Here is a 13,499-nt window from a genome sequence, read left to right on the forward strand (position 1 = left end):
CTAGTGATAACAAGGATCAATCAAATCTCTTAATATAAGTTTATCACAAAACATAGGTTTAGAAAATAAGTAATTTAAATATTAGGATTCCCTAGAAAACCATTTTTGAAAGGATGGTTGAGCTCAAACTATAATTTAAAACAAGTTAAACAATCTAGCGAAAGATAGAAGTTGATTTCAATAATTAAAAACATCAAATGAACGTTCTAAAAATTTTCAAAAATGCATTGTCTGCCACAGCGCAAGTATCACCTGCCTCGATGGATGGCATAGAGGAACCATCTCCCTCTCTATGTAGTACACCGCGGCATACTTATCTTGACAGCAGTGCACTCCTACTATCATGATAGCTCTTCTAGCTAACTTTCAGAGTGTACCGTTTTACAATCCGACATCCAATTTGAGCTCTTTAGCTATTGGCACTAGTCTCACATCCAGACACTCAATCATTTAAAAGTTATACACCCAAACCCAAATTGATTTGTTTTTAATTTAAAACCCACACAAGGGTGTCCAAAACCCACAACTTAGTGCCAATAGCCTTAAAAACACTTAGATTAACTCAAATGGACAGTAAACAACCTGATAGACCAATTATATTACAGCAACAACAATCTATACACAATTTGACCATTCAAACCTCAATTTTACAACAAAACAAAGGGGTGATAATATAATCTCATATAATATACTTTAGCCAATCACATATATAAAACACCATAAAATTATCACTTGTACTAGTATCTCGACCTCTCACAATCATTTTAACACAAATATATCATTCTAAGTCAAGATATACACATTTATACAAATTCTTATGTAGGTGACTTAAAATATGCATGACATCTTAAGTTAGCACAAAATTCATAGGCTATTTATTACAATACCAAAATAACAAAGGGAAAGAGCTATAAAACTAAAGCTCTTTAATCCTTTACAGTTCCTTTATTCCTTTTGTTCTTACTGGAGCCTTCACTTGTAAAATCTGACCACAAGGTGAGATAAACATCTCAATAACAGAATAATTCACAACTATCAATTAACTTACACAATTGTAAATAAATAAATATTATATTTTAGCATATTCAAATATAAAATTTCATATTCACACTGTCATTTTCACATTCTAGCATGATCATTATACAATCTTAGCCTCCATGTCACTCTAACTGAAACTAAAAGCTCTATTAGACCAACACACATATATATTGGTCCAAGCACACCCTCAATGGTAGGATCACTTGACTAAAGGTATCTTATTGCACTTTTGAACTATGATTTCCCCCTATCATACATGATTCTGGATGTCGGTACTCCAACACCACATCGTAATGATGCTAAGGAAAGTAAATCTCCAATACCGTACCATACTAGGTACTAGGGAGATAAATGCCATATGGACTTCTACTACTCCTTCCTATGGGTAAACTCCACCCCCTATCATGATTATGTTCACTTTTTTCATGCAAATTACATACTTGCACCCAAACCATAAATTACTATATAACAATGCCTTTGTATTAAAAGTTATTGTCTATGTAAAAAATCCTCATTTTGCAATATGCAATACTTTCAAACACATTTATGCAAAATTATATATTTACTCACAAATAGTTAAACACTTAATCAAATAGAGTGAATTATTCGATTATCTCAACCCTTTTGTCATGAAAAGGGTTACCATGGTCTAAATATGTGCTCTATTAGGTCTATACATGTAACAACACCCGAGCAATATATAATCTACATGATTAAGCCATAATTGTCAATTATCACTTGGATTAAACCCTTTAATCACTAAATTTTGGGTACCCACTATACCCAAAATGCCTATTTAATACTATCAATACTTCCAATTATAAAAATCTCTAGGTTAGATAAGTAAGGTTACCCTTACGAATCTCCTATTCTCCAAACCTCAATATAGTTATCAAATTTATCAATTTATAATAATAGGATCCCAAGTTTTCAAATTTCCAAGCTAACAAATCATCTTTACAAGTATAAATCAAAGCTTAATTCATATATGGAAGCAAAGGACCTAAAAAATGGTTAAAGCATTTGCACAAAAGTGAAAAGTAGTCATTTAATGCAATAAAAGGGCATGTGCCAAGGCTTGTGTGCCTTTGTGCCATATGTCGCGACTCAAACACCATGCACCATGACATATTGCATATATTTGATAGCAAATTTTGCTGTTATTTGATAGCAACCAAGATGAACTTTAGAAGTGCCTCATTTCTCCACCCGATATCTAATTGAGGTGATCTAGGTGTCTACAAGCTTTAACTAATATCTTTAGTTTCACAATCAAATTATTTTTCAATAAAATGTGGACACTCATTTTAAAACTCACTCTTTTTTACAATTTTCACATAACTTGGGTGTCTAAAACTCATACCAAAAGCCATAAGCTACAAACAAAACCCAAACCACACTCAGTAGACTAAAACAAACTTGTGCAATACACGACATCACTAATATACCAAATAAAATACATTTTCATTACTTACCTATTAATCACAAAACTAGAAAGGGGAGCTCCAATCACACATTCCATCATTTAATCATCATAATTCAAGTGCCATACACAACCCTTACTTGCACTAGAATTTTAGCCCTACTTTAAGTTTCACAGTCATTATGTTACACACCTATGACCCAAAATACACAATATAGTTTAACAAAACACATAATGCAAGTAAGATGCAACATGAATTCTTCCTAATTGGCAATATCATTTAAATTATACACATAACAACATCAAAGTAAATAAGGCCTATTAATTTTTTAGGATCACAAACCTAGGCCTCAGTCTATTTCCTTCATTTATATCCTAATGAGCTAATTTCTATAATATTGAAGATAATAGAGTGAGTACAACCACTTAGTAATCAAGGTTCATCTAACTTATATTAATGCATGTAAATCAATTTAAATGCAAGTGGCCAAGAAGTCATTCTCTATTCATTTAACATGTTCAAGAAACACAATTCAAAACTCTTATTCATATTAACATATGATCGTAAGATAATAACTTAATAATACAATTTCACATGTCTATAAGTCAAATCTCAAGATTGTCATCACTAGGGCTATAATACAGACAATCATGTGCATTTTTATCACTATATACATGATCACATCTCTATTGTATCCTTCTTATGCCTTTGACATGAAATCGTAGGCTATAACACATTAGGATTGTCTATGAACTGAGACTACCCTAACTAAACACATGTTAGAGACTACTCGGCTAAGATTGCCTAACTCACTTGAGAGTCATGATTTCCTCTACTTCTTACACTATGGGGTGTCATTCTTCCTAGACTAGCTTCTCATTGAACAAGTAGATAACTAGTTAGGTTCGAGTCTCATTGAACCAATGAGATAGTCTATTATTAAATAAGTGAGACAATAATAAAAAAAATTTAGGCAAGCCATCGAGCTTAAATGAAAGCTTTACCATGTGAATTTCAACTCACCACTTCTCTTCTTAGGCAAACTCTTACCTCTCATGATAATGCAATGCATAAAAAATGTAATTTCTCCTATGATGTAATTATTTCACACATTAACATGTCAACTTACTTCATTGTACTCTACATTTTCTCAATTCTCAATTAATCATAGAATTTTACATGTCACATAGTGATTGACTTCGCAAAACACACATTATTGAAGTTCATATCATAAACATTCATAGAATTCTCAATTTCTCGCATTCATCAAACTTCACATTTTACATACATCATAGAACTCTATAAACTATATCATTGGACTTCATTCAATCACACATAATCATGAAACTCCATTACATATAATTATATTTGATTTTCATAATGTTTGAATTGTATTTCAAATAACTTCACATAATCCAAATATAACATTTTAAAATAATAAATCAATTAACACATAAAAACACAAGAAAGAGTTTCCCCATGTTGCCTTAAACCTTTAAGAGATTAAAGATTTTTACCCCCCAAATACACTCTCCCAAAGCTTCCATGAAGCTTGCATGGTACCTAAAGTGTATTTAGTCTATACAGATTCACAACAACAATCATTAATAACTTTTTTAGAATAATTTGCCATACCTAAGTCATACTTTAACTTTCTGAAAATTCAATTCCCTTAAATACAAAGGTACTTATAGGATTTTTTAGCTTCCTCTAACTCCCATTAACTTTATTAAACTCCTAGATTACCATTAATGGAGCCACATTTCTCCAACCATCTCATTAATGGTGAATTTTTAGTTTTCTATGGCTCTTAACAACCAAAAACACATGAAGTCATAAATGTTAGGTTTAAATAGCTCAATCAACTCCCATTAACTCTATTTAAGTCAATGAGTTTAAACCCATAGCCTTTATGGATTAAAAATTATCTTTCTTAACCAAACCATAACTTTTCTACTATAAAAAATGGAAGACAGAGAGAGAGAGAGAGAGAGAGGAAAAGAGCTTAGAAGCTTTACCTTTAGTATTTAGATACTCTAAAATACTCTAAATGCTCGAATCCCTTAAGCCCTAACAGAGCTCTTTCATTTCTCCTTCTCTTTTCCTTTGTTTTTCTTCTATTCTGCATCATTTTTGAGACTATATTTCTACAAAAAAGTGACCAAGTATTGTGGCAGAAGCATCTTTCTAGGCGTATGGCATAGAGAGGTCTTCCCACACTGGTTGGCACACATGCATCGTAGCGAATGAGCCACATGCCATGACATGTGGCACATACCTATATCCTTCATATTTTTCTCCTTTTTTAACATCCGAGAAACTCAACTTTGCTTCGGACCTATATATAGGGCTGAAATTACAATCAATTGCACTAATTAAGCCCTTATAGCCACACACCATATCAATAAACTTAATTACCCTAATTAAGCTTAGTTAATCAGGTTTAAACTTTGAGGATGTTACACCAACACACTTCCTTAGCTCCATGTTAGTGCCCAAACACACTAATAACACTAATTCTTTATCTACATTATTTTAAAACTCTCAAATTTCATTTAGGATTTATCCAAACCTTAACTAAAAATTTCATATCACTACAAAACCCATAAACCTAGGTTTAGAAGTTTGATTTAACTCTCCAAGACTTTAATCAAGCTAATGGGTTTGATCAAAACCCAAGAAGAGACAAAATCAAGCCCCTAACATCACAAATCCATAGAATTTCACATGAGAGAGAGAGAGAGAGAGGTATAGGAAACTTACTAATGTGAATTCCAAGATCACCATACTCCTAAAGTAACATTGGAAGTAAGCCTTAACAGCCCTCAAGCCTTCCTCCATCATCTCTCTTATAAGGTCTCCTTTATTAATCCATAATTAACTATAAAATTCGAGCTAATCATGAAAATAACCCAAATGAATTACCAAGTTTGTAAAATTTACATAAATGGGATCTTAAAAATTTTCAAAACTTAAAATGCTATAAAATCATTTAAAGAAAACCAAAATAAAAAAACATGTATATAGAAGGATGGACAACATACAAGGTAAAATAACATTAAATTAAGGTCAAAATAGCAAAAACTAATTCAGGCTCAATACACTACAATATAAAATTTTATGTTCCATCATAAACTGCAGAACCCTATCATGTCAGATTTTCTAGTTGAAATTTTGACGCATGCCAAATTTCCATCCGACATCCAATTAAGGTAATTTAGGTGTTTATAAAAAACTTTCCCTAAGCTTTAGCTAATGGCATTGGTTTTACATTCAAATCATTTCTCAATTAAAAATTGGACAATAAAAAACAAATTCACACTTTTATGCTTTCAAAACATAACTAAGGTGCCCAAAACTCAATGCAAGTACCAAAAGTCCACACCAGCCCTTAGACCACACTCAATAAATTATAACATACTCATGCAATACATCACAACATTCAAACAATATAAGGTCACCCTTATTTATCCACAATTAACTTCACAAAATCAAGGTAATCACAGGAATAACCCAAATGAATTATCAAATTTGTAAAATTTTTATAAATATGATCTCAAGTTTTCAAAATTTAAAATGTTATAAAATCAAAGCAAAATAGGTATACGAAAGCATAGGCATCATACAAGGTAAGATATCATCAAATTAGGATCAAAATAGCAAAAAAACTAATTATAGTAGAATTGCACTGCAGCATAAATTTTTATACTACAGCATAAACAGTAGAAACCATGCTGTCATGGCAGATTTTTTGGTTGAATAGTTGTTATGGCAAATTTTTTGTTGAACTTTTGATGGGCACTAAATTTCCATCTGACATCCGATTGAGGTGACCTAGGTATCTATAAAAAGCCTTTTCTGACCTCTAGCTAATGGCATTAGTTTCATATTCAAATAATTTCTCAGTCAAAAATTAGAAAACAAAAAGAAAACTTGCACTATTATGCTTTCAAAACATAATTAAAGTGTCCAAAACTCAATCCAAGTGCCAAAAGCCCATACCAACTTTTAGACCACACCACAATCAATAGATTATAACGGACTCGTGTAATACACACAACATTCAAATAACACCTATATTACATTTCACTGCTCAACCTCTTGATCACAAAAACATATGGAGAAAGCAAAACATATAATTCCACATTTAAATTATCATCATTCAAATTATTCAGTTACACATTTACAACTCTCAAAATAGCCTTAAACATACTTGCACAATATTTTGGCCTTGAAGAAGCATATTTAACTCATATAAACTGACCAAGGATATCAAAACACCAACAAACAATTACATATGAATGCAACAGTATAAGTAGTTAACATAATTATCCTAATTAGCAATATCATGATAATTACACATTAGTCAAAAGTATTTGAGACATTACAGTAGGAAATTTAATTCCTAAACCTCATATGCCTTTCCATTTATCCCTATCAGAGTTAGCACTATAAATGTTAAATGAAGGGTGAATATAACCACTCAGTAACTAAGGTCCACCTGATTTATACAATTGCATATTAATTAAAAATAGATGTAATTAGCAAAAAATACACACATAAAGCATGTACAACAATGTTTAACCTCAACTACAATAATAACAATCATGTGATTAGGCTCCAAGTGTAATATCCTCCTCCTTTAATCCCATAATTCAAACTAAATTTTAAGTAATTAGGGAATAAGATTATAGTAATTAACAAAATATTAAGTTTTCTAATGGTTGGCAAAATGGGACCCTAAGTTTACAAAACTAAAATCATTTTAAAAGTCTTGTAATTAGACAAATTAGAGTTTACAAACACGCGAAAGCATGGGATCATTACATATGTGAGTGCATTTGTTTAAGAATTTGAGACAAGAGAATTTCTAGAAAATTTTAAGGTGTGTGCCACAGCTTGTTAAACATACACCATGGCATGTTCACCTTTATGACACGCGTCGTGACTCGTAGCACCAAACACCATGGCGTAATTGCATGAGTTTTGACAATAAATTTTACTGTCAATTTGATAGCATTAAGGGCAACTTTTGACTTGTCCCAAATCTTTGTCCAATGTCCAATTGACGCGACGTAAGTGCCTGAAAAAAGATCTTTCTAAGCTCTAACTAATGGCATTAGTCTCATACTTAAATTCTTTCTAAAACAAAAATTGGACATACTTTTCAAAACTTATACTTTTACAACCATTTTCACAAAATTAGGTGTCCAAACTAAATACCAAAGGCCAACAGTCACCGACACCAATTTGACCATATACAAATCATTCAAGACTAACTCATATAATGCACCATATCACATGAAATACTCACAGATCAAATTTTCACTACTCAAACCCTTAAAGTCAAAAACATACAAGGGGGAAAGTTTACCACCATTTTCATCAAATTCTCCAAATCATCTCATAATATACTCTACTCTTACTTGCATTAGTATTTTAGTCCTATCACAATAACACATATTCATCAACTCACTCCCTAGGGCCCAAAATACACTTACAATTTACAATTCACATGATGCAAGTAAGGAACAAATGAGAATTCCTAATTAAAAATTGAAATTATCATACACATATAAATACTCAAAATAAAGAGACCTACTACAATCGGATCGCGGTTCTAAGCCTCTGGGTGTTTTCCTCTATCCACATCTCTTGAGCTATTCCTTGTAATATTAAAGATAAGGGGGTGAGTACAACCACTCAGTAACCAAGGTCCGACTAACCCATAATAATACAAGTCAATTAGTTTAAATGAAAAGGCAATTAATGTCAATACTTTAACCCATATAAAATATTTGAGAATAGATATTCACAATTCCACACACATAATAGCATTTACTTAAGAAATAATGCTTTTTTAGCACTTTCATATAAAGAGAGTTGGTCACACATTTTATTGACAATTACATTGGAAGAAATAAAGACTCAACTCGTGATATCATTATTAGGAACACAATATAGACAACCAGATGCCCTTACTCATTATATGCATGATCACAACTCTCTTATATCCTCCTTATTCCTCTAACATAAAACTATGGGTTATAACATGATGGGATAATTTATACTCCATGACTTTCCTAGCCTAAACACTTGTGAGGAGATTTACCTAGCTAAGGCACATCCAACTCATTTATGAAACACGATTTCTCCCATTTCTCACACTATAAGGTGTTATACATCTTAGACTAGCCTCCTCATTAAACCAATAGATAGCTAGTTAGGTTCGAGTTCCTCATTAAATAAGTTAGACAGTCTCTCGTTGAACAAGTGAGACAATATAGATATAATCAATTCGCCTCTCAAGATCATGTAATACACATTCATGCCATAATTCACACTTTATATAATTCATAGAACTTCACATCATCAATTTCATTGAACTTTATCATTACACAATTCGTTGGACTTCTTAAATACATTTTCATGGAACTTTAAACCAAATAAGTCATTGAACTCCAATTTCACAATCATTGTACTTCACACTTTCAAAAATCATTAAACTTCAATATTTTAAACATCATTGAACTTCTTATAAACAAAGATTCATGTTACTTCTCAAATCACAAAATCATTTAACTCCTAATAAACATAATACAAAAATCCACCAATATTGTTCTCAAAGAATTTCACATCACCAGGTATAAAACTCACAAAATCAATTAGTGGATTTTCTAACAAATCAAGCCATACTTGCATTTCATTTTAATTTACACATTTCAATAATCAATCATAAATCCATAAACTAATAAACACACAAAAGTATAAGATAAAATTTTCTCAGTTACCTCAAACCTTTGAGAGGTCAAAGGTTTCATCCCTTAATTACTCACTCCCAAAGCTTTCAAGAAGCTTGAATGGTGCCAATGGTAGTTACTCTATAAGCATTTACTATGCAAAACATTAATATCCATATTTGAGCTATTTTTCACTAACACTTCATCATTTCTTAATATTCAAGATTTATTCTTGACTCATATAAAGGTACCATAAGACTTCTTAAGTTCCTTTAACCATCATTAATAACATTGAGCTCTTAAATGGTTATTAATAAAACCACATTGTTCCTAACCGCCATATTTATAAGAATTTCGGACATTTATTGTTCTCCAACTACCAATCATTATAAAACTATAAATAACAAGTTTACTTGACTCAATCTACTCCCATTAATTCTTTTTAAGTCAGTAGATTCGAACCCATAGCTTCTATGGACCAAAAATCACCATTGTCAATCAATCTTAACTTCTACCATTAAGAAAACGGACGAAGAGAGAAAGATTTAAGTAACAGAGCTTACCTTTAGTGTTTATAGGCTCCAAATTACTCCTATAAGTCAATTTCTTCAAGCCCTAACTTAACTCATTCATTCTCTTCATTTTTCTCTTCCTCTTCTCTATTTTTCTCATGTAAGTACGAAACTAATATATCAAAATTTTGGTCGTGCGCCACGGTGCATAGCACAAAGGAGCCTGTTAAATTCAAATCTACCTTTGTGCATCGCGGCAAACTGACCACGAGCCGAGCATATGGCACAAAGAGAAAATCTTCACTTTTTCTTTGTCTTTCCTTGCCCAGGTAGCCCACCATCGATCCGGACCTACTTCTAAGGCTAAAATCACAACAACTATGCTAAGTTAAGGCCCTCTAGCCAGGCATCTCATTAATACACTTAATTAATCTATTTGAGCTTAATTAACTTGATTTAAAATTAAGAATGTTCGACACATAATCATATATATATATATATATAAATGCACAACTTATGGTTGCAATAATATAAACGATGCACCCCTAAACCTTATTGAACCATAATACTAACAACCATGTGGCCGAGACTAAATGCATAATCATATGCCAACCTTGTACCCTCTTACTACTTCCAATATGAAACCAGTAAGCTATTCGGTGGTTACATCCTTCACAGACTAACCCAGCCTTTTACTTGTGAGGAGCTACTAGTTTAGGGTCAACTTACTCACTTGTGTAATCCGGTTTCTCTCAATACTAATAACCATAGGTGTTGTACCCCTAATATAGCCTCCTCATAAATCGGTAGAGACTAGTTAGGTTTGAGTCTCTCATAAACAAATAGAATAGTCCCGAATCAACTATGAGATAAGGGCTACCTCCCGATTTTAATGGTTGCTGCTAATGCCACATAAGTTTAATCAACTACTCCTCTCCCTAGGCGAATTCCCTCCAATGATCATGCTATGCCCGTATATCACATATGTATATGCATTCTAATCAACCATTCATATCATGAATCCACATATCTATACTCGCACCCAATTCACTCAACACACTAACTAGTACATAATCATAATTTCTCATTCATCATCACTATTAGCATGTATATGAACATACATATAATTTGCAACAATAATACATCACCAACTATGCCAAATTTTCATCATGAGTTTAAAAAATATTAAACATGTTTCAAATCAACTATTTCAGCAAATAATCAATTAATATTCAACTATATAAACTAAGTTTTTTCCAATTACCTCAAACCTTTGAGTGGTCAAAAGTTTACCCCTCAATCATAACTTGCTTTTCTAACTAAATTCAAGCTCACCGGTTTTTTGTGAGGTTAGTCTACAATTAAATTAACATCCATCACTAATAATCATTAAAACCACTACTTCCAACATCTTATTTCATATTTAAATAACTAAATTTCTTAACTACAAGATCAACCCCACATTCAATGGATTCTTTAACTCCTATTAACTTTATTTAACTCTCAACAACTTAAATAATTACTAATATATCATCCAACAATCCAAAATCTCATTAATGTCATAAATTACTTACTTCTAACTCTCAAATTTAAACACTTTAATCATCTAAAATTCTCAGCTCTTAAGTTTAATCACCATATTAGGTTTATTAACTCTCATTAGCTCTAACTGATACTAACACAATCCTTAATTAACATTAATGGCAGCCACCTACTTCAAGCACCACCATTTATGGCATTTAAATGCACAAATTCATCCATAATTGAGAGCCCACTCTCATAGTCACATAAAACCATTATCTCTAGGCTTAGATAACTCAAACAACTCTCATTAACTCCATTTAAATCAATAGGTTCAGACCTAAAGTGCACAAGGTCCGAAAATCATTCTCCAACTATAAAGCCTAACTTAAAAATGGTGTGGAGGTGATAAGAAATGGTAAGAAAGGCTTACCTTAGTGATTAAAAGCTCTGAATCATTCCAAAACACCAACAAAATCATGCTCTAGCAGAGAGGATCATGAGCCCCTTCGTTCTCCTCTTTTTCCTCTATTTTTCACACACGATACCCTTTTCAAGTCAAATTTATGACATTGTGTTATAGCATAACGCATAGTTGGCCAAATTCTAATTTTCTTTCTTCAATTTAGCCCAGGTAGCCCAATTCATTTTTGAACCCAATCTAATGACTAAAACCAAACTCAATAGGTCTATTAGCCATCTTTAACCATCCTTAACTCATTTATACATAAATTTATAAATTTACCCTTCATTAGCTTAATTAATCAAGAGTATAATTTTTTAGGATGTTACAAACAACACCTATATCATATTTTCACCATTCAACCCCTTGATCACAAAAACATAAGGGAGGGCCAAAACAAGTAATTTCACATCTAAATTACCATCATTCACAAATATACTCACTCTTTACTTGCACAAGTATTTTGGCCTTATACAAATATCTCAATTAAAAAGATATCACACCCACTAGGGCCTAAAATATGCATTTCAATACTTAATATTCAATGGTGTAAGTATAACAAAATATTAACATCCTAGTTGGCAATATCATGACAATTACACATTAATCAAAAGTAATTGAGGCATTACAGTAGGAAATTTGATTCCTAAACTTCATATGCCTTTCCCTTATCCTAACCAAAGCTAATGCCTGTAAAATGTTAAATAGAGAGGTGAGTGCAACCACTCAATAACCAAAGTTAATCTAGCCTATACAATTGCATATCAATTAATTATAGATGCAAATGAAAATTAAATAACTTCATAAGCATCATATATGTATTTTCAATTATAGCCTCGTCCATAAAACTAATAACCATGTGATCGAGCACTAATGCATATTGTCACATTTATTCAAAAATGCAAATCTTGGGGATACAATAATAACAACCATATAGCTGGATCTAAATGCATGATCAATATCAACCTTATACCCTTCTATTACCTCTAACATGAAACTGGTGCTATTAAGTGGTTATATCCATAACCAGAACTAACCCAGCCTTTCACTTGTGAGAAATTACTAGGCCAAGGTTAAATCACATGGTTTTTCCCAATACTAATAATTATGAGGTATCGTACTCCTAAGTTAACCTCCTCATAAACTGGTAAAGACTAATTAAGTTTGAGTTTCTTATAGAACAAGTGGGACAGTCTCGATTCAACCATGGGATAAAGGCTACCTCCTGATTCCCATAGTTAGTGCCACGGTAAGCTTTCGATTCCAACAGTCAGTACCATATGGGTTTACCAATCTACTCTTCTCCCTAGGCAAACTCTCGCCAATGATCATATTATGCACAACTTACACATATTATATAATCTAGTCAATAATTCATCTCATATGACTTTACAAAATCCTCGCTCACATACTAATCACATTTTACATGTCAATTATTACTTTTTCATCAATTTTCACAATGACATGCCATCAAACATAATCATTAATCTCATATATGCATCATGCATATGGTTCTTCATGTTTCCAAAACCATTTTACACACACAGGACATGCATATTATTTAGAACCATTCAATACAACTTTTAAAAATGCTAAATTTGCATCAAAGAGTTTAAAATATCAATCATGTTTTCAAAACAACAATTTCAATCAATAAGTAATTAATTTTCATTTATACAAACTAGGTTTTCTCTAGTTACCTTAAACCTTTGAGAGATCAAAGGTTACCCCTCAATCACAACTTACTTTTTAAAATAAATTCAGGCTCATTGGTACTTCATGAGGTTAGTCTACAATTACA

The sequence above is a fragment of the Prosopis cineraria genome, unplaced genomic scaffold (genome assembly GCF_029017545.1).
Source record: "Prosopis cineraria cultivar Desert tree isolate PC_DT_omini unplaced genomic scaffold, ASM2901754v1 PC3, whole genome shotgun sequence".
Classification (NCBI taxonomy): Eukaryota; Viridiplantae; Streptophyta; class Magnoliopsida; order Fabales; family Fabaceae; genus Prosopis; species Prosopis cineraria.